The sequence below is a fragment of the Podarcis gaigeae genome (genome assembly GCF_964106915.1).
Source record: "Podarcis gaigeae genome assembly, chromosome: 4".
NCBI classification, from domain to species: domain Eukaryota; kingdom Metazoa; phylum Chordata; class Lepidosauria; order Squamata; family Lacertidae; genus Podarcis; species Podarcis gaigeae.
Window position 1 is genome coordinate 90,224,042 of NC_139677.1, and position 26,410 is coordinate 90,250,451.

Here is a 26,410-nt window from a genome sequence, read left to right on the forward strand (position 1 = left end):
CGCACCAGTGGTGCCCTGCTGGGACTAAAGGGCCCTAGAATTTGCCTGAGGATCCTGTGTCCTGGCGCCAGGCCTGCACTGAGATATTGCTGGGAGCTTGAATGCATCTGTAGCAGACAAAATTAGGAGAAATTGCTGGTGGCTCCCAGGACATTTCCGAGCACAATTCAAAGTGTTGGTGCTGACCTTTAAAGCCCTAAATGGTCTTGACACAGTATATCTGAAGGAGCGTCTCCACCACCATCGTTCAGTGCCAAGCGCCTTCTGGCAGTTCCCTCCCTGTGAGAAGTGAGGTTACAGGGAACCAAGCAGAGGGCCTTTTTGTTAGTGGCGCCCGCCCTGTGGAACACCCTCCCATCAGATGTCAAACAACTACCTGACTTTTAGAAGACATCTGAATGCAGCCCTGTTTAGGGAAGTTTTAAATGTTTGATGTTTTATTATGTTTTTAATACTCTGCTGGGAGCTGACCAGAGTGGCTGGGGAAACCCAGCCAGTTGGGCGGGCTTTAATTATTTTATTATTATTATTATTATTATTATTATTATTATTATTATTATTGACTTTTTTAAAAAACCAGCCTCAAACTTACATGGGGAAATCAACAAAGGGTTGAAAAAATGAGATACTGAGAGAAACCAAGGTGGGCAGATTCACCACTCAGTGGTTGAGCATCTGTTTTGCATGCAAAAGGTCCCAGATTCAAACTCTGACATCTGTAGGGCTGGGAATGTCACGTGTTTGACACTGCCAGTCAGTGTTGACAGCTTTAAGTTGACAAACATAAGAACATAGGAGTCCAGATGGAACTGACCAAGGGCCTATATAGTCCAGTACTTTATTTCCCACAGTGGCCGATCAGATGCCTGTGGGTTTGTGTCAGGTTTTTGGGGGTTTTTTTGCTTGAGCGCAGAATTTTCAGACAGGTAAACAGAGAGGTGGCACAAGGCGAGGACTGTCTCCTGATGCCTCAATGGCTTTTAACTGTGCATTCAGAAATGTTCCTCTGTGCTCTGAGGGTGATGTGCGAAATGTCTGCACAAACTCACTCTAACATCTTCCTGTCAATCTCAGCTTTCTGACAGGGTTGTAATGTATTTATATTTATATCAGTCAATAACCGGTAGAGAAGGTAGGAAGAAAATAGAGCACATAAAAAACTCAGGAGTTCCCACTCAGTCACAATAACAAACCATTGTCTGACATTATATGAATAAGCCTCAGGTTTATATGCTGCTCCTCCCTCCCTCCCTTGTTCTCATATGTTCATGGTTTGTATCAAACCACAATTTCCTGTTTAATCCGAAAAGAGGAAACTGTGGTTTGTACAAACCATATTTTACTAACAAACTAGGAGACCAAACCACAGTCTAATCTTGGTTCATTTCCTGGTTTGTTAACTGTCTTTTGTACAAACCACAGTTTCCTGTATTCAGGAAATTGCAGTTTGCCACAAACCATGAAAATATGTTTTAAATCTCCACCCCCTCAATTGTAAAGGAGGATGGCATGCAGGTTCAATGCTCATCTTTGCTTGTGCAGCAAATACATAACCATGGGTTGCCATTACGTCTGAGCCGAGTCAGTATCCGTTCAGCAGAAGGAGGTTGTTCGTGACAAACTTGTTTGCTAACAGGCATCTGAAACGTTGTGGCAGAAGATTATTTCTCAGCCACCAGTGCTTACTAAGCAGAGTGCTTTCTTAATAAGCATTGCTACAGAGGCTGAATTGAGGCCACCGTTATTTAAAAAGCAGGGAAACGTAAGCAGACAGGTCTCGAAAAACAGTTGTAGCTCTCCTGTCAAAGAAGGGTGCTGCAATTGGAACTCTTCCTAAATGTGTACATTGTTTTTATCCACAGCTGATAACCCTCTGTAATTTTCTGGCTCTAAAGTCTCGAAAAAGCACTTTGAGACATGTCTTTATCAAGCTAAAGCTTGCTAAGTGACAGCACAAGGCTTATTTCTCTGCCTGTCACTGGCGCTTTGTGTCAGGCCACGGGTGGGGGAGGAAAGGATTTTCTAACTTCATGGCTTCTGCCTTTAGGGACTGAGCATACGATTCAAAGAGAACCGCTTGGTTTCTCAAGAAATGGGGAAATGAACGCAGTAGTTTGTGCCACCGTGCAGGATTCCCCCACCCCCCTACTTCATCTGTGTTGCTTTTCAGGAGAGACTTCCCACATGTTTGTTCTTCCTTTCTCAAATTTCTACATTCTCTGTGATCTTCCACATTCCCCTTGAATATCAATTTAGGTGAGATTTGGTAGCGTTGTACGTGCATGAGTGTGCAGCTGTGTGCATGCACACATTCATACATGCACATGAAATTTCAGTCATCTTATCCCTGCTCCCCTTTCCAAAGTGACTGAAGTCGGGGGGGGGGTAGGGGAGAGAGATTAAGACCACATATTAAAAAAAATGTGTGTGGTATCTTACAATAACATACAAATCACGTGTTCAAGCACCTTTGGAAACTTGCTTGAGAATGATCTTGACCTCTGAGACAAACAAACGCACCCCTACCCTATGCTATTGACTGGGCTTCTCTGATGTCGCAGTGAGCTATGGGAGAGTGACCCACAACCCATTGGCCTTATCAAATGTTTATTATGGGAAGGAAGCAGTGTAGCGGTAATCCTTTAAAAATATGCATTGCGAAAAGTGCAGTTGCATGCGTAGAATTCCTTGCAGAGAGGGAGACTTACACATGTGCAGAACAATTGGTTTTTAGTGCAGGTCAATTGTACAGTCATACCTCAGGATGAATACGCTTCAGTTTAAATATTTTCGGGTTGCGCTCCGCGGCGACCCGGAAGTAACGGAGCACGTTACATCCAGGTTTCGCCCCTTGCACATGCGCAGACACTCAAAATGACGTCATGCGAGGAAGTGGCGAAACACAACGTGCAGTCCTGTCTTACGTTCGCTTCAGGATGCGAACGGGGCTCTGGAACGGATCCCATTCGCATCCAGAGGTACCACTGTACAGTGGTACCTCGGGTTAAGTACTTAATTCATTCCGGAGGTCCGTTCTTAACCTGAAACTGTTCTTAACCTGAAGCACCACTTTAGCTAATGGGGCTAATCGTGCCGCCGGAGCACGATTTCTGTTCTCATCCTGAAGCAAAGTTCTTAACCTGAGGTAATATTTCTGGGTTAGCAGAGTCTATAACTTTAAACGTATGTAACCTGAAGCGTATGTAACCCGAGGTACCACTGTGCTGCTGTCAACTTTGATCCAGAGCACATGTTTTTCCTGCAGAACATCCAGGCCTCTGTGTTCTATATACCAAAGGTATCATCAGTTGTGGTAGCCTAGTGTCCCATCTTCACAAATCACCCTCAGAATGTTTTTGGATTACAGCTCCCTTCACTGGCGATGCTGGCTGTTAGGTGTTGTTCAACGACATCTGTATCCCCCACCCAGATCTCAGGAAGTGATATGCTCAATCTGAATTAAAACAGCCATAGTTAAAACATCGCATGATTCAGTTTTGTAGAATGGTCGTTTTTCTCTATGCTGCGTGACGCATTAACCATATTGGCAAGTGCAGAAACAAAACAGAACACAGCTTTGGAGAGGAACCCTATTATTAGCGTCACCTGTGAACACACCCAGATGCTTCTCTCCCCTCCCCAAAGGAGCTCAAAACAAGTTAGAAGCTATTAGTGACCCATTAACCAATGGATTTGCACATTAATAGTTCATTAAAGTCATATGTGAAAGGGAGGCAGGGAATTAGGGAGGCTGGAATGTTTGCTCTGAGGACCCATAGATTCCACGGAGGGCTGAGGAAGGGCAGCAGTCCTCAGCGCTTGCGTTGCTTTGATCAAAAGAAGACTGAAGCTAATGAGTCACTTCATTCGTCTCCAGTGTGCTGTGCGCCGTCCATTGGGGCGGGGACCTCTCTTTAAAGGAAAACCAAACAAACCATGGCCAGGTCTGTATTCGTCTCCCAATTAGTGAACCCACCAGCAATGCAGTGGACTGAGCCTGAACAATAAGAACATGGCCCTTCTGTTCTGGGGAAAAGTGAAATTAAGCATACGGGTTCAAACACATGGCAGGTTTCTTCGCACATGGCTTCTCCGGGATGATGCTCAGAGGAATGCAGGAAGATGATTTATGCTGAGTCGGCCCCATCGGTTCATCTAGTTCAGTGTTTCTCGACACTGGCTGGCAGCAGCTCTCCAAGGTTTCAGACAGAGAGCCAGTGTGGTGTAGTGGTTAAGAGCGGTGGCCTCATAATCTGGTGAACCGGGTTCGTGTCTCCACTCCTCCACATGCAGCTGCTGGGTGACCTTGGGCCAGTCACACTTCTCTGAAGTCTCTCAGCCCCACTCACCTCACAGAGTGTTTGTTGTGGGGTAGGAAGGGAAAGGAGAATGTTAGCCGCTTTGAGACTCCTTCAGGTAGTGATAAAGCGGGATATCAAATCCAAACTCCTCTTCTTCTTCTGGTCAATAGAGGGTAGATTCAGACCCAGTGACAGGCAGATCTGACCGATTGTAAGTCACAAGAAAGGCACCCGGGGGCTGCCTGGCTGAGCGCAGCCTGAGCCTAGCAGGGCATCTGCCTAAATGGACCAGCCTCTGTTGCTTGGAACCTTCTGCATACAAAGCAAATGTTCTGCCCCTCAGCTACGGGCCTCCCCCATGCAGGTGGGTCCTGGCCTCTTTAGGGTAAGCAGTGCCCTTCCATTGAGCAGAATTTTGGCCTTGCTGCTGAAATCTGAAAGAGCAAAGTCTGCCCTTGGCTAAAGGGCCATTGATCCAGCAGGATCTTCCTAGGTTCTTAGAACTGAATTTAAGATGGGAGGAGTGGAACGAGAAACCGGGAGAAGCCAGAATTGACATATTCACCAGTTCTCTAGTTCCCAGGGACGTCTCTCTACTACAGCAGAGCTGCCCCTGGAATCAAAATGCTAGTTGTGCAAAAAAGGGCTTCGGAAGGCATGTCCGCGTTGCAACCTCAAGACCTGCAGGCCCACTTTTAAGGCCTCTGTCTTCTGCCACATCAGAGTAAATGGGTCATGTTGCTCATGGAAATTACACTGTGTGCATTGAAGCGGGTTTGTGTGTGTGAGAGAGAGTGGGCCACGGAGAGGGGAGGGCGAGCTCAGAATCATTTACTGCATCAAGAACAGGAGCACTAAAGAAACCATATATATCCATCAATCACTTTCTTTGTTGAGACTTCCTGAGAGATTGATGAATAGGCCCTCTGTGTGGAAATAGCAAGTCCGTAAAAGGCCCGTAAATTATAAATTTGTTCATCTCAAATACCGCATGAGCGAAAGGGACTACGAACTATTGACGCTGGAGGACAGTGAGAGCTGGTGATGAAGCCACAGGAGTCTGGAGTCAATGTCACCTAAGGGTGTTCAAGAGGAGCATTTATTTTATATATAGATATTATACTGTCCTTAAAGGGACCTTGACGGCTTTTTACAAAAAAAATTAAAACAACAACAACAACATGAAATAATAGTCCGGATAAGTCACACGTTATCCAAGTAACCTTCCCAAATCGAAATCAAAATATTTATTTTAATGACATTTATATACCATACCCTCCAATATTTCTCTGGTGAAAATAGGGACGTCCTCTTCCATAATAATGAGAATAATTTTATTGTTTATACTCCACCCATCTGACTGGGTTACCCCAGCCACTTTGGGTGGCTTCCAACATATTAAAAACATAATTAAACATTAAAAAACTTCCCTGTACAGGGCTGACTTCAGGTGTCTTTTGAAGGTTGTATAGTTACTTATCTCCTTGGCTCAGGGGTCGCATAACTCCACACCCTCTCAACATTTCTCCAGTGAAAATAGGGATATCCTAAGGGAAAGTGGGACATTCTGGGATCAATTCAGAAACTGGCCCAGCTTACGTAATCCAGGACTGTCTGTGGAAAATAGGGACACTAGGAGAGTCTGATAATACCTCTTGATTGTAGTAAAACATCTAGTGGTTTGTGAGAAATAATAACCATTAAAACAATGTGAAACTAACATCAAATTCTAAGCGGAGCTGAAACATCCAGGTGTTAAAGGCCCATTTACAAATAGACAGGAAGGGAGCCAAGTGTACCTTCCCTTGAAAGCACAGTTTGCAAGTATGAGGCCAGCACAGAAAAGACCCTGTTTGTTGTGCCCTGACTAACGGCTAAGGGAGCTGGGCATGTTTAGCCTGGAGAAGAGGAGGTTAAGGGGTGATATGATAGCCATGTTCAAATATATAAAAGGAGGTCACATAGAGGAGGGAGAAAGGTTGTTTTCTGCTGCTCCAGAGAAGTGGACATGGAGCAATGGTTCCAAACTACAAGAAAGAAGATTCCACCTAAACATTAAGTAGAACTTCCTGACAGTAAGAGCTGTTCTACAGTGGAATTTGCTGCCAAGGAGTGTGGTGGAGTCTCCTTCTTTGGAGGTCTTTAAGCAGAGGCTTGACAACCATATGTCAGGAGTGCTCTGATGGTGTTTCCTGCTTGGCAGGGGGTTGGACTCGATGGCCTTTGTGGTCTCTTCCAACTCTATGATTCTATGACTAGTGAGTAGGACTACTGTGGCCAGTCTTCAGGCTCAGGCAAGTTGAAGCAGGTGATTCTTCAAACAGCACTGTCCCAAACTGTTTACCTCTTGAAAGATAATCACCACCACCATAAATTGGACCCATCAGCACACCTAGTACAGAATCAATGCTGTATTCTCAGATTGCCCAGCCGCCACAAGCAACCTAGAAGATGTATTCTGCGCCAGGTGAAGTTTGTTTGCTTGTTTAGATTCTGGCCTGCCCTTCACCCCAAAGTCCCAGGGTGGCTTACAACAATGAAGTACGCAACTGTCAGAGTTGCCTCCAGGTCCCAGCTCACAGAGGACCAATGCTAGTCAGTAATAACGTATAAAAGTCTTTATTGAAGATTAGTTTCCATTTCCAAAACCGCAGCGTGCAACTCTACGTCTTAGAATCTAGACCGGCGAAGCTCCATCTGAGTCTCCACCTCTTAGACACCAGTTTAAGACTCTAGCCTTACTCCACCTCTTCCGTTGTTCTTTCCTCCTCTGGGTCCTTCTGCCCCCTGGGGTTTCCTCCTTTCTGGACTCTTCTGACGCTGACCCCCCTGAGTCTTGCCCCTCCTTCCGGCGGGCTTTAGGACCTGGCTCCCTATCCGGGCTACCTGCTGTGCCGCTCGCCTGTACATTTGAACTTGGCGCGCGCGCCCAGCCGGTAACTTTCCTCTTGACCGTTTCCCCGCTCTCCGATGGAGGCGTGGCCAATCCTGACTCATCTCCTCTCGCTGGTGGTGAAAACACTGGTCCCGATGCCTGGGACTCCTCCCCCCCACTGCGCTCTGGTGGGGAAGCTGGTCCTGATTTCCAACTGCTGCTCTGGGAGTCCCCCCTGGCCCCTTCCTTCTGGGGTTTCCCCCTTGGCACCCCCCTTGCCCTGGCCATCGGCGCTCCCTTCTGTGAATCTTCCGATTCGCTGGAGAGGCTCATGGAATCCCTCTGATCACTGTCACCGCCTACACTCCCTTCGGATTCCTCCCCCTCGCTCTCCATTTCCTCCCTCTCCTGTGCCTCTGCTCCTGAGCCCCTGACAGCAATCATAAAAAAATAAAGCGGATATACCCATAAAACATGTGTAAAAGGCAATTGAAAACGATTCCATAGATTTAAAACAATGCAAACTTTATTTAAAAACAAACATAGGTACGCAAGCAATTAAATGTAGTTTCAATCCAGATAAATTGGGGGATAAAGATCTCCCACTTATTTTATTTTATTTTATTAAATTTATTTAATAAATTAAATTTATTGAAAAGGCTTGAAAGAAGAAGGTCTTCTGTAGCCTCCAATCTATCTTCAAAGGCAGCCCCAGAAACAACGCATTTCAGTAGTCTAGCCTGGCTGTAACCAGATCGTGAGCGCCTATGGCAAGGTCCGTTTACTCCAGATAAGGACACAGCTGGCAATTCAGCTGAAGCGGATAGGTACCATCCCTTGAGAGAGCTCCACTGTGCTGTAAGTGACGTTCCACGTGAATTATTTTTTAAAAAATAAATAAATTAACAAGCAAAACCTGTAGCTCTCAGGGTGCAGTTGGACTCCATCTCCCATCATCCCTTGCCGTTGGCCAGGCTGGAGTAGAATTAGATTTCACATGGTCTGGGCATCATGCAATCTGCAGTCACTCTCAGTGTGGCCCATCCATCCTCTGCATCAACCTTTCTCAGCCTTGGGCCCCCAGACATTGGACTACGACTCCCATCATCCTTAGCTAGGAAGTCCAGTAGCTAGGGATGATGGGATTTGTAGTCACAACATCTGGGGACCCAAAGACTGCTCCGGGGGGAAACCACCGGGGCAGAAATTTTAGCTGCCCCGGGATCACTGGGAAGTACAGACTTCAACATGTTCTCCCAAGATCTCTGTTCAAGTGTTGAGGGACTTACGGTATTCCCCAGGAGTTCACTCCCCGTTGATGCAGTTAGGGAGGGAGGTTTATAGTGTGAGGGGTCGGGGGGGGGGAAAGAATGGGGGAGACAGACAAGGAAGGAAAGGTTGTGTGTCAGAGAGAGAGAGCAGGAAAAGTCGTGATCTCTGGGTGTGAATCAGAGGGTGTGGGGGAAGTTGTATGTCTGTGTGGATGAGGGAGGGGTGCTGCCTCTGGCGCTGCCCACTTCCAGGGCAGCCTGCCCTCCTCCCCTCACTGCTTTGTGTAGCCTTTGTGCTCATTCTTGCCTTAAATATTTATTTGACTTAAATAAAGGGACGCTGCAAAACTGCAACAAAGGGAGTGCCCATCTGAGCAGTTTTATGAGGCCCGAGAAGCAGAAAAGGGGGTGGGGGTCCCTCATAAGCAGAGCCCCTCAGAGAGAACGAAGATCAGCCCAAGCATTTTGTGAAAACTGAAAAGGTTTTTTTTTTCCTGAACTGACTAGTATGGGCCCCCTCTCCTGGAACCACATTTGCTTCATCCTTTATTTGGAGGGTTGTCTCACAAATGATCGAGCTGATTTGTTTTACAGTTGTTCAAATGAGAACAAAGGGCACTTTCGCCAAATATTAGGACACTACGGACCTGTATGGTCTTTTGAGGAAGACCTACCACAGGAGGGCTTGGGATGCAGGTGGCGCTGTGGGTTAAACCACAGAGCCTAGGACTTGCCGATCAGAAGGTTGGCGGTTCGAATCCCCGCGACGGGGTGAGCTCCCGCTGTTCAGTCCCTGCTCCTGCCAACCTAGCAGTTCGAAAGCACGTCAAAGTGCAAGTAGATAAATAGGTACCACTCCGGAGGGAAGGTAAATGGCGTTTCCGTGCGCTGCTCTGGTTCGCCAGAAGCGGCTTAGTCATGCTGGCCACATGACCCGGAAGCTGTACGCCGGCTCCCTCGGCCAATAAAGCGAGATGAGCGCCGCAACCCCAGAGTCGGCCATGACTGGACATAATGGTCAGGGGTCCCTTTACCTTTACCACAGGAGATGGCAGGATCTCCTTCGCTCAAGGTCTGTAAGCAGAGCTTGAATGGGCTACCTGTCAGGGATGTTGTAATCGTGGGTTTTCCTGAATCGTCAGGGAGCTGGGAGTAGGTAACCTCCGGGATTCATGTGTCGCCCATCCCACCACACTCGGGAGAGTGGAAAATGTGAAAAGACCTTGCAAGCCCAGGTTTTTCCAGTGCAGCACAACGTAGCTGAAGGCAGCTTTAATGCTTTCTTGTCATTGATTTACTTTTCAGCAAAATGGGGTGGGGGGGGTGGGCCGCCATGGACACTCCTTTGCTCTGCGCAGGGTGGTTTGCCTCCTCTCGCTGAGGAGAAACGTTTGTGAGGAAATGAGCAAGAACGTATGAGAATGTGGCCATCTAATGTCGAATGCTGCGGAGGGTGTAAAAATGGCGCTTCCTTCCATGGGAATGAGAGCCTCTGCCAAAGTGGGATGCCTGAGTCGTCCCCAGGGACTGGATCCCAACCCTGATTGGTCGAGACGACTGTGAGAAGTCCGAGCAGGCGGCTAGGAAAGATGTGGATCTGTGTCAGTATGTGAAACAGGAGGGAAGCCCCTTCTAACAATCCATCAGTACGGAGAGGGAGGAGAAGAGTGTTTATGTACTCAAGGCCCAGATCCAGGAGCTAGCATCTGCAAAACAAAACAAAACAACCCAGACACGTTTCCCTGTTAACCTCGCAATCTTTTTCAGCCGTTGTGGTTAAACCACAATGGTCCCGCATGGTAGGAGGTATGCTGTGGGAGTTCATTCCTTTTTCTGCTTTGAAAACACCCAAAAGCGGCTTCGAAGAGGACGTGCCGTTCAAAAGAACGAAGGACCCCTCAGGATAACCTGTTTGTTCAGCATTCGTCCTGGTTTGCTCTTGCAAGGCTTGCCGCTGGTTCCATTGTGGCTGCGTTTAAAGCACCGCGACACAGCTTTAAACGCTCATGGCTTCACCCAAAGGAGTTACAATTCCCAGAGTCCCTCAGGAAAAGGGGTTGACGGTTAAAACTGCTTGGGGTACTGTACTTCTGCAAGCCTTGGCATCCACACGCACACATACCCCGAACATGTTGATCCCACACAAACAGTCACCCTGTTTTAGCTCCAGCCCTGTTGGCACACATCCCCAGAGTTTGGTATTAGAGGGAGTTGTTTTGAAATGGAGGGGGTCACTGACGTTCAGAAAGGATTGCCAAAGGCCTCATAGTGAGCTCATTGCTGAGGTGATACGTGACCCAGGGATTTTCTGATTCATCATCCGGTCTTTGAGCTGCTACGCTGCACTTCATTGTGATCTGTTGTTTCAGCAACCAGCTTACAGGATCGAGCTGTTAGTTCCTTGGCTGAACTACACTTCTAACGTGTTTTGGTATTTTTCTCACCGCCATGACAGCTCTAGGAGGTCTGAATATCATTTTGAGGATGGGAAATTGCCCAAGACAGCCTAGCAAGTCCAAGGATAGACAGAGTTCTAAATCCACTTTTTTATTTTTTTAAAAACATAATTGGTAATATCCATTACTTAATGGCTTGATCACTGATTAAAAGTGGTAATTAATTGTTCCTCAGCATCCCCAAATTTCCACCATTCAATCTCCTCTTCTCACTCTACAATTCCATAATTTTCTGTTTAACGCTCATGAAAATTCTTCTCAATTTCTAGCAAACATCTTGTTGCGTGCAATTTTGACTAACGTACGTATTTCTGCAAGCAGTTTCTCTCAGTATAATGTACTATCTTTGTAAGTTTTTTTCCACTAATATTGTCATACATTTACACACTTTTCCCTAATATGTGCATTTTTTTAAAAAAAACAAGTGTTTGGTTGACAAACTGAATCCCAGCATTTAGATAATGTGCATGGGGTGGGGGGGGCAGTGTTTTGCTTCTCCTATTTTTGGGGTGGGTGGGTGTGAATTTGATCGATCTGCTTTGAAAGGAAAACTGAATCAAAAATGTACCAAATCCCTGGTCTGGGGGCACCAGATTGGTATCACAGAGGAAGAGGAAGGGCCGTACTCTGATTGGCGGGTTTTCTCTGACAAAGGCCTTTTGTAGTTCTCCTCCAACTAAAGAATACAAAAATGAAATCTGGGGTGTTATACTTCCATAAAGCACAGACTCTTAGCTATTGCACAGCTATTGTCTTTCCATTCTCTAAATGTTGCTTCAAGCCTTGAGGGAGAAAGTATCATTTTCCTTCATCAGAGAAAAAAGGCTCATTAACACGGCAGTTTTAGAAGACTTAATAGCAAAGTAAAAAAACGATCCTTCAGATATGTATGTTTGATGTTTTGAGGTAACACTTTCACAAATCCCTCAGGAGGTGTAACCGTGGAATTTCTCTCACAGCCGAAAAGTAGAAACTCATTAACTATTGTGTGTGTGTGTTTGTGTGTGTGCACTTGAGATGAAAGGTATATCTGGTCATTGCTTGGTACATGTTCTGTTTCCAATGGATTATAATTATTTTATTCATGATTACATTTAGATCCCCGCTTTCCTCCAAGGAGCTCAGTATGGGGTTCATGGTTTTCTTCCTCACAGCAGCCCAGTGAGGTAGGTGAAGCTGAGAGACTGTGACTGGGCCTAGATCGCCCAGTGAACTCCTCAGTTAAGGGGAGATTTGAACCCTGATCTCCTGGGTTCTCTTTTTGCACTCTGCTGTTTCCGTAGAAACTCACCGCACCTAACCATGGCCCCACACTGGGTCTCTTGTTGTCAAGGTGCAAATGGTACCCAAAACAGAAATACAGGAGAACCAGGAAAGTTGGTGTTGCCCAGACAAATTCCAAGCTCATTCAGGGAGTTTTTTTCTAGCCTTCCTGTCTGGGGAGACAGCCTGGGTTGAGAGGACCAATTGGAGACTGAAAATGCTTTTACTGCTCAAGAAGATGCTTCTAAACCATTGCTATGGCAGCTCAGAGGGCCAAGGGTAACAGTTAAAAAGGTAAAGGGACCCCTGACCATTAGGTCCAGTAGTGACCGACTCTGGGGTTGCAGCGCTCATCTTGCTTTATTGGCCGAGGGAGCTGGCATACAGCTTCTAGGTCAAGTGGCCAGCATGACTAAGCCACTTCTGGCGAACCAGAGCAGCGCACGGAAACGCCGTTTACCTTCCCGCTGGAGCGGTACCTATTTATCTACTTGCACTTTGATGTGCTTTTGAACTGCTAGGTTGGCAGGAGCAGGGACCGAGCAACTGGAGCTCACCCCATTGCGGGGATTCGAACTGCTGACCTTCTGATCGGCAAGTCCTAGGCTCTGTGTTTTAACCCACAGTGCCATCCGCATCCCAAGGGTAACAGTTACACATGGTTAAATTTGGGGATGAGGTTTAGGATAACGCTATGTCTTGGGTTGCTTCCAGGCGGCCTGTATATTGAGCAATTCTCCCACAATTCTGTAAGTGGTCTAACTGTGCCTTAATTGTATGATGAGGATGTGGGTGCTATTTATTGAGCATTCGTTCCTATTAGTTTGCAGGGAGGTTAGATGAAGCAGCTAAGTGCTATTTCCGTTGTAATGAGTTTGTTGCGCGAAACCTCAGATTCGACCGTAAACGCGCAGCCTAAATTTGCCAGCGTGTGATTGAATCCCACCTGAAAAATACCGGTAGTAATAAAATCGGGAATAACCTTTGAAGACCTAATCTCCTACCTACAGGAAAGGGAAGAAGCTAAGCCCTGACTCCTCTGCAGTGTCCTCTATTTGAAGGGCTGTCCAGTCCAAGTCTGCTTTAAAGATAAAACAACCCTAAGGAGAGAGAGGAGAGGAGAGGAGAGGCCTTGGAATTGCCCTCAGATACACGAGTGGCGCTGTGGGTTAAACCACAGAGCCTAAGACTTGCTGATTGGCTGGTCGGCGGTTCGAATCCCCGCGACAGGGTGAGCTCCCATTGCTCAGTCCCTGCTCCTGCCAACCTAGCAGTTCGAAAGCATGCCAGTGCAAGTAGATAAATAGGTACCGCTCCAGTGAGAAGGTAAACGGCGTTTCCGTGCTCTGCTCTGGTTCTCCAGAAGCGGTTTAGTCATGCTGGCCACATGACCTGGAAGCTGTACGCCGGCTCCCTCGGCCTGTAAAGCGAGATGAGCGCCGCAACCCCAGAGTCGGTCACGACTGGACCTAATGGTCAGGGGTCCCTTTACCTTTACCTTTACCTTTACATAGCACCTGGAAAGCAGAATGGGCCTGCTCAGACCAGCTCTCAGTGATGAGAGGCCCTGCATTGCTATTTAAATGACTGCAATTACAAACAAAAAATGCTTCTCTGCCTATAAATCAGCAAATGCAATTTCTGTGCAGAACTGTGACCTCTTTCGTTGCCTTTTTGTGGGGATAAGTGGTCACTCTAAGAATTAACAGCTGCTCTTGGTTAAAGTTGGGCATGAGGTTGCCGGCAGTAATGACGTGTGTATATCCTGGAAGCAGCAATGAGTCGCACTTCCTGTATTTGCCAAAAAAATTAATATCAGAAATGAGACTTGGGTGCCTCTAATGCTGGGAGACACCTGCACTCCACCCGAATAGTAGACCTATTTATTTCAAGAGTTGCCAATGCCACCATCGTAATGGGAACCAGGGCTGACTCAGAATTTTTTCAGCTGCTTTCTAGAGCGAAAGGTGCACGCTTCCCTACGTCTTGTTTGCCAGATTTCCCAGTGCTACGCATGGAACAAGTGGCTCTGTTGGAGCGAGGATAATATTTTTCTGTGGTTCCAGATGCTGATGGAGGGCGTGGGTTCCCAACCTCTTGCCTACTACAGAGGCAATCAAACGTGGCCCATCCATACTGAACTTCACCTTGAGAAATGTCTTTAGCTATAAATCATTCCGACTCAGAATATCACTTACTCATTCGTGAGCAACACTACTTCTTGTAAACCTGAATCACTGGTTTGCCTGGCAATTTCTGCCTCCACCTTTTCTTTTCCCACTCCCCACTTTTTTTCTTTTTCTTTCCTTTCCTTGCTTTTACTTCACATGAAATGAGCATACTTGGGTCTAAAAAGTTGCCAGAAATTGTTTTCTTTCTGGGACAAAGGAAGGTCGACGAAGCAATGTTTGCTTCGCTCCTCCTCCATGGCTTCTGGCCAAGGCTGCTGAAGTCCAGGCTTGCCACTAAATTGGAGAAATGAACCCTCTCCTGTCTCACCCCCAGCATTGATAAACGCTGCCAAGACCACATCCTAAGCTAGAACCCTACAGGGAAGAGATGTCTCACATGGCAAGACTGCTGTAACTGGAATGCAGCTTTCTTCCATGTCGGTCTGTCTCTCCCCCCCCCCCCACCCCTTAGGGGAAGGGACATATCTCAGAAGCATGCAGAAGGATCCAGGATCAATCCCCAACATCTTCAGGAAGGGCTGGGCAGGATTCCTTACCCAAGACCCTGGAGACCAGCTGCCAATCAGTGTAGACAAGCCTGAGCTAGATCCAGCATCTTCCTGTGTATCTTCCTATGGCCTGATGGGCCATAGGATTGATTGCTAATGTAATGAAATCAATAAATGGCCCTGGAGAACATTAGCAAACTTTCCCAGTGTCCCTATTTTCCAGGGACAGCCTCGGATTTCCGGAAGCCGGATTTTCAGTTTCTGATTTGATCCCGGAATGTCCCGCTTTCCCTTGGGACGCCCCTATTTCCACCGGAGAAATGTCAGAGGGTATGCGTGAGCAGGCTTTTAACACGTCATAAAATGCAACCTTACCACATGGGATCACTGTCTCAAGCCCACTCTGTTTAGAATCGTAGAATTGTAGAGTTGGAAGGGACCCAAGGGTCATGTAGTCCAACCTCCTGCGACACAGAAATCTCAACTCAACTCAAGCAACCATGACATAATAGCCATCCAATCTCTGCTTAAAAACACCCAGTGAAGGAGAGTCCACCATCTCCCGAGAGGGAGTCGGAACAGTCAAAAAGTTCTTCCTGAGGTTGAGTCAGAATTGCCTTTCTCATAACTTTGGATCCATTTTATTCCACACCATAGGTAGAGAATTTGTGGCGTTCCGGAAGTTTCTGTGGACTACAGCTCCCAACGTCCTTGGCCATTGGCTATGGTGGCTGGTGGCCTAGAGCTGAAGGATTAATTAATTGAATTAATTTTATAATGAAATGATTTTAGAATGTTGTGTTTATTTACTGTTGTTAGCCGCTCTGAGCCCGGCTTTGGCTGGGGAGGGCGGGATATAAATAATTTTTTATAATTATTATTATTATTATTATAAGGTGGTTGTTAGTCCAACAATATCTGGAAGATCATGTCTTCTTCCTCCGTGTTCTGCAGTCTGAAGGGAAACTCTGTCTCTTTTCAACTCTCCTCAAAAAATGGCAAGGTGACAGGAATCGCCCCTTGTTCAATCATGATTTCAAGTCATCTATCTCCTGTTGATTCTGCCAATTCCCATCACCACCCTAAAGTAGGAAACGGGGGAAGGAAGAATTGTTTCGTTTATTATACAAAGGCCAACAGATGCTTAAAGACTCTGTTTCAAACCTGTGGCACAAAACCATGTCATGTTTTATATGGTTTGGCGAAAGCTCTGTGTGGCCAACAGCAGAAGGTATCTATTGATACCTGAAGAGAAATGTGTGCAAAACGATTGTGCGTGTGTATGTGTGTTTAAATCCTTTTATGGGTCTGTTTTGATTCTCAATCTGTGCTGATTAAAAAGGATGATCAGAAACAAAAGCTACCTCTAAAAGGAGATTTAATCCTCGAGAAAAAGAAGTACTTCATTTATCGCAACTGTACTTATCTCACACAGAGCAGGGGGATTATGTGATAGCTTTTGTGTTCACAGTGATTGTGGCGAGACAGTTGCTAACATAATAGTCTTGCTGGCCTGCCGGAACCAAAACATTTTTTTTAACAGTCATTCAGACTTTGCATCTGACTTCCAAGGAGTGTGTTGGTTTCAACAAAAAATTGGTCTGCCCTCTTGTTTGAGGAAACGAGGTGAAGTATTCCCCTATAGGGATGCGGGTGGCGCTGTAGTCTAAACTAGGGGTCAGCAAACTTTTTTCAGCAGGGGGCCGGTCCACTGTCCCTCAGACCTTGTGAGGGGGCTGGACTATTTTAATTTTTTTTAAAAAATGAACAAATTCCTGTGCCCCACAAATAACCCAGAGATCCATTTTAAATAAAAGCACACATTCTACTCATGTAAAAACACCAGGCAGGCCCCACAAATAACCCAGAGATGCATTTTAAATAAAAGCACACAGTCTACTCATGTACAAACACCAGGCAGGCCCCACAAATAACCCAGAGATGCATTTTAAATAAAAGGACACATTCTACTCATGTAAAAACACACTGATTCCTGGATTGTCCATGGGTTGGATTTAGAAGGCAATTGGGCCGGATCCAGCCCCCGGGCCTTAGTTTGCCCATGGTCTAAACCATCAAGCCTCTTGGTCTTGCTGATCATAAGGTTGGCGGTTCAGATCCCCACAACGGAATGAGCTCCCGTTGCTCTGTCCCAGCTCCTGCCAACCTAGCAGTTCGAAAGCACACCAGCGCAAATAGATAAATAGATACCACTGTGGCGGGAAGGTAAACGGTGTTTCTGTGCGCTCTGGCTTCCGTCACGGTGTCCTGTTGCGCCCGAAGTGGTTTAGTCATGCTGGACACATGAGCAGGAAAGGCTGTCTGCAAACAAACGCTGGCTCCCTCTGCCTGAAAGCACAGATGAGCGCTGCACCCCAAAGTCAAATTCCACTGGAGTTAACCGTCCAGGGGTCCTTTGCCTATTAGACACAACATTGATGGTGTGGAGGAGACAATGAAGACTTCAGTACCGTTCCCGAATGTAGCAGTCTCCCCACTTATGCCTCCACCGGCGGTGGTAGAACCATAACCTCAGTCAGATGTAGCAGTGTTGCATCTCTGTTGGTCTGCTTCCAATTTACATCGTGCTTACAGGAGACCCACTGAAACCAACAGGCTCAATATAGTCCATGCAGTTTTATTTTTGGCAACGTGCAAAGCAGCCACATTGCAGGAGTGGGGAGAGAGCGCTCAGTCCGCAGCTGAGAAACCCACGTCCATTCCTGTTTGAATGCACATCTGTGTGTAAACATTTGTGCTTATACGCAGGCACATTTGCAAATTGCATGTCAGCCGGTGTCCTCTTTACAGGGGAGCGTGGTGTAGTAGGTGAAATAGGAATTATTTGACTACACACACACACACACACACACACACATTTCTCCAGCTACATTTTCTAGTACAAAGAAAACACTTCTTCAAGAGGGTTCATAAACGTTTACACTCAAGCACATTTGAATCAAATAATCAAATACCTTTGAAACAAGTGGTTGTTACAATAAGGTACATTCTCTAGGGGATGAGAGTGGGAGAAAAATACATTTAGATAGAAGATACATTTTGATACATTCAGGAAAAAGATACAGCATTTAGACCACAGATATATGTTCTGGAAATCAGTGGAAAGATACAACAAAAAGAAGGTATATTCTTATTGAACGGCACATTCAGAAGATACGTTTCTCGAAGTCCAAGGCACAGCTTACATTCTTGTAGGATATTAAAGCAGAATACTATATATTTGATATTGGTAGGGTCATTTTCCTTTATTCCCCTCTTTGACCCTGATTTTCTTACAACATAGGCGACCACCCTGGCGTGGGAAAAGCACTAAATAAAATCAGGTCCTTGGGGTATCCAAGAAGCCCGATTCAGATTCTTTCAGACCAGACTGGAGTGGCTGAAATCTATTCCAAACCGGATTCACTCCCCATTAAAAAAACAAAAAACAAAAAAAAGAATCCACTTTGAGAAGCTTTCTCCACCCCACCCAAGAAGGACCTCATGGTGCTCACACACCCCATCTCCTCCCTATTTCCTTTGTGTCGGCACAAAAGAATTTGGCCTCTGGGATTGGCTGGGAAGAGATCAGTGCAGCCATGTGTAAAGTTTGCAAGGCACGGGAGCAAACGTGTCATTAAACATTAGAAGTCATTCAATCACACTCATGTCTTCATTGACTGAAGAAAAAAAGGGGAGAGGGAGAGTCTCCGTACAACCAGGCGCGGAGAAAGGTGGCTCTCTTCAAAGCTGCCCCTGTCTGTAGTGCCTGCTTTTGTGGTGGGTGTTTGGGGAGCAGGGGCTGCTTCTTCCAATTCTGCTTTGTGTTTCCTCCTTCCACGACGATCTAGGTTACATAACCCGCTTCCAGGGAAACTCAGCAATTTGCTTCAACAAATAGAGTGAAAAGGTGAAGTGCCCTGATCCGAACGGTTAAGTCAGCTCCCAGCTATTTTTAAACTTGCGGTTGGCCTTCCTGAATACCTGCGTGCCTGTGATGTCAGCTTAGGCCCAGGGAGAGAAAACTTAGCAGGCAGCGAAGAAGAGGGATGGCAACCGGCGTATTATTGTTTCCGCGCGCAGAGAGAGAGAGAGAGAGAGAGAGAGAGAGAGAGAGAGAGAGGAGGGAAAGAGAGAGTCTTTTTTCCCATAGATTAAGTGGGAGGGAAAAAATAAACAAGACGGCAGGAGAAAAATGAATACGGAACAATTATAATAGATGTCTTAATTGCCTCTGGCACAAAATAAGAGCTCTGTGAGATGTTGGAGGCAGGCGCCACCTGCCGGCCACAAGGGGCGTTTTCGGAAAACATCAGGAACAGAATTGAAAGGAAAGTTGGACAGCCAATGTTTGAGCTGGGTAGATGCTGTGCATTTAAAGCGCACACGCTCCCCAAGGAATCCTGGGACATGCAGTTCGCTCCTCACAGAACTACAGTTCCCAGTGGCCCTTAATGAATTATACCATTCCCAGGGTTCTTTGCCAGTGGGGAAATGTGCTTTGAATGTGTCGTGTTTAGGCAGCCCAAATGTTGCGCTGCAGAACATAGGAAGCCATTGTGGTGGTGTTGTTGTTTAGTCATTTAGTTGTGTCCAACTCTTCGTGACCCCATGGACCAGAGCACGCCAGGCACTCCTGTCTTCCACTGCCTCCCGCAGTTTGGTCAAACTCATGCTGGTAGCTTCGAGAACACTGTTCAACCATCTCGTCCTTTGTCGTCCACTTCTCCTTGTGCCCTCCATCTTTCCCAACATCAGGGTCTTTTCCAGGGAGTCTTCTCTTCTCATGAGGTGGCAAAAGTACTGGAGCCTCAGCTTCAGGATCTGTCCTTCCAGTGAGCACTCAGGGCTGATTTCCTTCAGAATGGAGAGGTTTGATCTTCTTGCAGTCCATGGGACTCTCAAGAGTCTCCTCCAGCACCATAATTCAAAAGCATCAATTCTTCGGCGATCAGCCTTCTTTCTGGTCCAGCTCTCACTTCCATACATCACTACTGGGAAAACCATAGCTTTAACTATACGGGCCTTTGTTGTCAAGGTGATGTCTCTGCTTTTTAAGATGCTTATTGGTTGCCCCAGCCACTCCGGGCAGCTTCCAACATATATAAAAAACATAATAAAACACTAAACATATATTTTTTTTAAAAAAAAAAACTTCCCTATACAGGATTGCCGCCAGACAGCTCAGGGGTGAGATAACACCATACCCTCCAACGTTTCTCTGATGAAAACAGGGACATCCTGCCGTATCCTCCGCCATTTCTCCAATGAAAATAGGAACATCCTAAGGAAAAGTGGGACATTCCAGGATCAAATCAGAAACTGGATCGGCTTCTCTAAATCAGGGACATCCCTGGAAAACAGGGACACTTGGAGGGTCTTTGTGCTTTCCACTTTAGTCCTTCTTGCTAGAAAATATAGGGTTTCAGGCAGGTATTTTCAGCTAGAAAATACAGGGTTTCAGGCAGGACAGTTTTCTGGCCCTACCTGCAGATGCCAGGGATTAAAATTGGGACCTTCTGAATGCAGAGCCCCTTCCCCTTCATTTATCAATGTCCTTAAAATGTGACCCGCGCACACCAGACCTGGACACAGTATTCTAGATGCAGCCTGACATAGGAAGATACCTGCTGGATCAGAACCGAGATCCACCTAGTCAAGAAGTACCGCGATTCCAATAGCAATACCCAAGAGATACTTTGAGGAAACCGCCAAGCAGAGCTCAAGGGCGAAAGGTTTCAGTTGGAGGAGATTAGGAATCTTTCTTTGATTGCTTTGGGGATTTGATTTCAGTTGCTTCTTGCAAGGAGCCCCTTAAAGCAGGGTTCTTCTTCCTCCCTGGTCCCATATATCTAGAATATGTTAGGCATCGTAAATTGGAGAAACTGAGATTAGAGAGCGGGGAGAAGGTTAAACTCATCGCTGAGATCTTTTGGACTTATTGCTTTGTCACCTGAAGGCTACCGGAGTCATTTGTTGATTTTAGCTGCATGCTGATGCTATCTTTTCTGTTGAGTTGATGTACAAGCTTGGAAGGGGATCAAAGCTCAGTGACGCAGAACGCATGTTTTGCACGGGGGAGGGCCCTGAAATCACAAGTTGGGGAGCTGTTAACTGACCTGGGATCCCAGGCATGTTGTTGAAAAGCACAGGTTGTATACAGGTTAGCTATGATTAAACTAATTGAAATAAATGGGTTTGGTGGCACTGTGGGTTAAACCACAGAGCCTAGGACTTGCCAATAAGAAGGTCAGCGGTTCGAATCCCCGTGATGGGGTGGGCTCCTGTTTCTTGATCCCAGCTCCTGCCAAACTTGCAGTTCGAAAGCACATCAAAGTGCAAGTAGATAAATAGGTACCGCTCCGGCGGGAAGGTAAACGGTGTTTCCGTGCGCTGCTCTGGTTCGCCAGAAGCGGCTTAGTCATGCTGGCCACATGACCCGGAAGCTGTACGCCGGCTCCCTCAGCCAATAAAGTGAGATGAGTGCTGCAACCCCAGAGTCGGCCACGACTGGACCTAACAGTCAGGGGTCCCTTTACCTTTTATAGAACTGTAGTGTGGATCGGGGTATTGAAGACCTTGTAGTGCAAGCCCCTGTTTGATGAGGAAAATTTTGTCATAGGCAGCTTTCCAGGGGCCAAATTCCACTGGTGGGCATGGTTGGATGTAAATGTGGATGGAGCAACAGATACAACTCTTTACCTTTCTCCACTAGGTTGTAGAATTGGAAGGGACCACGAGGGTCAATCTAGTCCAACCCCCTGCAAATGCCTTACTGACTGAGCTATATAGTTCAGCAACGCAGAAGTCTGCATGTAGACTCAGTCTCCTGATGGCTTGGGGAAAGCCCTGGGGAGAAGGGGACTTTCATTCTCGGCAACCGATTCATGTTGTAAGACCTAGTGAAGATGAGCTGCTGTGCTCAATAGACCTGACACACAGCCCAGGGAAGATCATGTTTTTTGCTAATAAAGAGTTAACTCCAGCTTTGAACGGTGTGATTTACTGCAGGCTCGCCCTTTGGCAGGAGAGTCCCAAGAGCCAAGCAGAGAAGCCTGGAGGGCTACATTAGCCCCCGGTTAGGGCCGGCCCAAGGCATTTTGCTGCCTGAGGCAACGGACAAGATGGCGCCCTTCCCCAAGGCACACACGGAAGCCAATTGGACTGGTAGTTGAACCTTACTCCAATACTAGTGAAAGGACAATGTCTTCCACTGCACTTGAGGGCAGCAGGCTATTGCAGGTGGTACAGGGCTCTCATAGCTCTGGCCACTCCCCGCTCCTCAGCAACTGCCGCCTGAGGCAGCTGCCTCACTCTGCCCCATCGTAGGGCTGACCCTGACCCTGAGATTCCCTACCCCTGGGCTCCTACACTGACGATTCAAACCCAGCGTCCTACGTGGAAAGCTCAAGTATTGTAGCTGGTATCTTCTGCATTTGAAAGCATGAACAGTGGTACCTCAGTTTACAAACTTAATCCGTTCTGTTCTTAAACCAAAGGCGCTCTTAAACCAAGGCGGGCTTTCCCTAATGAGGCCTCCCGCCGCCGGTGCCCTTCTACCATTCGGCTTCCGTTCTTAGACCGAGGTAAAGTTCGCAAACCGGGACACTACCTCCGGTTTTGCGGTGTTTGTAAACCGAATGGTTCGTAAACAGAGCTGTTCTTAAACCGAGTACTGCCAGTGTACTCTCTCCCACTGAATGATTGCCCTTTCCTCACAATGCGAGGAGAAAGATGGCACAATGTAAAACCTCTGGGTGCCCTACAGTTACACAATTCCTAAGAATAACTGCTGCCCCATGTTGTCTTTTTTTTCTCCCTCCCACCCACCCCTCTTTTTGGATTGCTGGAACGAACCGAGGATGGCCTCAGCAGGACAAAATGTAGATATGATCTCACTGTCAGGCCTTGAGCATGAGAAGAATGTGTAATGAAACGCTGGCATGCATACCTGTGGTTGGGGTGACTGAAAGGAGAGAGGGAAGCGAGCAACTTTTTCTGTTGTTAATTTCCAAACTCTGCAAAAGAGGACAATCACCAGCCAGGCATGTATTATATCAGGCCTCAAATATCTTTTTATTTACTGTAAGGTGGGAAAGATAATTTTACGTCCCGCTCTCCTCCTCCTCCTTCCCGCTTTTTAAAAGACAATTCCTTTCAGTCACATTTTCTCCCTTCCCTGGAAGAAATTGTGCATGATTATGGCAAAGAGGCAGCGTAAATGAAACAACTGAGTCATGCAAACACACATTACTCTTGGCTCGAGTAATCTTCCCTTCTCTATCTCAGTTCCTCCGTGCCGTATAAAAGATTACTTTAATCTCTTAAGAACATGACAGTGTCAGAATATTTTCTTTCTCTCTCAGCTCCTTTCTTGTTCACCTACACACACACACACACACACACACACATACACAAGTATCATTTCATTGCGTTTTTAAAAATTATATTTCTGTGCTGCTTTTCACTGACACAACACACAAAGCAGCTCACATGCAATAACAATAATAAGAACACCGCAGTTGCAACATGAATCACATAGAATAATCAAACATCCATCAGTAATAATTACAAGTCGTCAGCCAAACAACCCCCTTCTATAAATCACTATTAACAAAACAACTAAAAAAATAAGCTAAGCAGCATAACCACAACAAAAGTCATGTTATAAGGTTCACAAAGCACTACAGCACTCATAATCCACAAAACAATATTAGCAATATTAACAAACTAACAACTGAAAACAAACCAAGCGTGGCCCTTCCTGTCCTCCACCCAGGCAAGTGAGAACCATAGAATAGCAAAGTTTGGAAGGTACCCAGGGGTCATCTAGTCCAACCCTCTTGCAATGCAGGTATCCCAGCTAAAGCATCCAAGACAGATGGCCATCCAGCCTCTGGTTTAAAACCTCCAAGGAAGGAGAGTCCACAACCTCGCAAGGGAAGCTCTGTCGAACTGCTCTTCTCATCAGAAAGTGCTTCCTGGTGTTTAGTCGGAATCTCCTTTCCTGTAACTTGAAGTTGAAGCCATTACTTCAAGTCCTTCCCTCCAGAGCAGGAGAAAACAAGCTTGCCCCATCGTCCGTGGGACAGCTCTTGGGATATTAGAATCATTATCAAGGACATATTCCAGCCAGGCAAATACACTCTCAGGGATTTTGAAGCAAGGCTGGGAAAAGTCTGGCCTAAGAAGTTGCAAGGTCCAGATCAAAATACTTGGAGGGTTTCTTTTGGCTCCTGGGCTTGTGATTCTCCATCGCTGGTGCAAACTGTGGAACAAGAAGGACCTTTGGTCTGGCTCAGCAAAGGACCAGTGTTCCGACTCAGCTTTCTATATTCCTTGGTTTTAACTGATCTTATGGTAAAGATAAAGGGACCCCTGACCGTTAGGTCCAGTCGCGGACAACTCGGGGGTTGTGGCGCTCATCTCACTTTACTGGCCGAGGGAGCTAGCGTGTGGCCAGCATGACTAAGCCGCTTCTGGTGAACCAGAGCAACACACAGAAACACCATTTACCTTCCCACCGGAGCGATACCTCTTTATCTACTTGCACTTTGATGTGCTTTCGAACTGCTAGGTTGGCAGGAGCAGGGACTAAGCAACGGAAGCTCACCCCATCACGGGGATTCGAACCGCCGACTTTCTGATCAGCAAACCTTAGGCTCTGTGGTTTAGACCACAGCGCCACCTGCGTCCCTCGATCTTATGGTACGCTGCCCTGATATCACTCTCTGGTGAGGGGCAGCTTTAAAGCATTTGAGATAGATAAAGAAAAGGCATCTTGTAAAACAAAACAAAAATCTCTAGGAAGGTGGAATTGGGACATTGACTTCCCACGGAGAGGGATACCCAGAAAGCTGGGCTCTCCTCCACCCCACTTTCCAGCGCAGTGGGTCTTTACTTCTCCTGAGTTGGTGGGAGGAACACACCTCGATTTATGAGGGGCCGCAACAGACAACACAGCCACGCTCTGGCAGCCTCTGCAAGGAAACTCCTGCCAAGTCAGAGGGGTGACTTTGTGGGGATCACGGTTGGATCTATGCCTCTTGGAGGCCTTCCCAAACCTCAGACAAGGAACCTTTTGGGAACGTTATCTGAGGTTTCGCAGCCCCCAGATCCGACCTAAAATGGCGTTTAGGTCGGTCAAACTCTCATCCTGAGTTTTTGTTTTAATTACTGCACGGTTTCAGTGGGGTTCTTCCCATATTTTAATTAGGGATGTTTGTGTTTTAATACTTGGCTCATTGAATTCCATCCTTGTTTGTTTGTTTTTATTTTCTTTTAATTAAATTTTTATTCAGTTCTCTTTTTCATTTGTTACATACATCTCATATCCATAACATTTTCTGTTCTTTCCTTCCTCCCTGCCCTCCTAGGCTTCCCCCAACTTCCACTTCTGATTTGTTTCTGCTTTCACCCATCTTGCTACCTCCTAAAAGAAAAAATACTAATAGTATACTTACACAATAACATCTGAACTATAAACATAAAAATGAAAATAAGTACACCATATTATTTCCCTATCTTCGACACATTTTCTAAGACAGCAGTACCTCGGGTTAAGTACTTAATTCATTCCGGAGGTCTGTTCTTAACCTGAAACTGTTCTTAACCTGAAGCACCACTTTAGTTAATGGGGTCTCCTGCTGCAGCCGTGCCGCCAGAGCATGATTTCTGTTCTCACCCTGAAGCAAAGTTCTTAATCTGAAGCACTATTTCTGGGTTAGCGGAGTCTGTAACCGGAAGCGTATGTAACCCGAGGTACCACTGTACTAATGATGTGGATGTTTATTTAAATCCTGCCATCAAGTCTATAGACTTTCTTTGTTTCTGCTTAGAATCCTGTCTTGATAAGCAGCCACAAATGCATTTCCATTAATTACCTTATGGTTAAATTGTGCGTCACCAGCAAACACAAATACCATGCAGATCTGTGGGTCCCGGCCAACTGTGTTGTACTCAACGTATAAGGCAAAGGATCTGTTATTTGTGTTACCTGTGGTGAGTAAGACCGACATTGGTCACAGCCCTGTGACCAATAGACTCGTAGAATTCTAGCAGGGGTATGGCACGGGCAAGCAAGAGGAATCATAGAATCATAGAGTTGGAAGAGACCACAAGGGCCATCGAGTCCAACCCCCTGCCAAGCAGGAAACACCATCAGAGCACTCCTGACATATGGTTGTCAAGCCTCTGCTTAAAGACCTCCAAAGAAGGAGACTCCACCACACTCCTTGGCAGCAAATTCCACTGTCGAACAGCTCTTACTGTCAGGAACTTCTTCCTAATGTTTAGGTGGAATCTTCTTTCTTGTAGTTTGGAACCATTGCTCCGTGTCCGCTTCTCTGGAGCAGCAGAAAACAACCTTTCTCCCTCCTCTATGTGACATCCTTTTATATATTTGAACATGGCTATCATATCACCCCTTATCCTCCTCTTCTCCAGGCTAAACATGCCCAGCTCCCTTAGCCATTCCTCATAAGGCATCGTTTCCAGGCCTTTGACCATTTTGGTTGCCCTCCTCTGGAATGGCAAGGGAGCTGAGATTGTGGCAGTGGGTGGGA

The 26,410-nt window shown here is 46.4% G+C and overlaps 1 protein-coding gene across 1 annotated transcript in view; it reads left to right on the top strand.

Moving 5' to 3' along the window:
* MAML2 (mastermind like transcriptional coactivator 2) overlaps positions 1-26,410 on the top strand; it is a 155,105-nt gene that overhangs the window by 105,198 nt on the left and 23,497 nt on the right. The window lies entirely within an intron of this gene.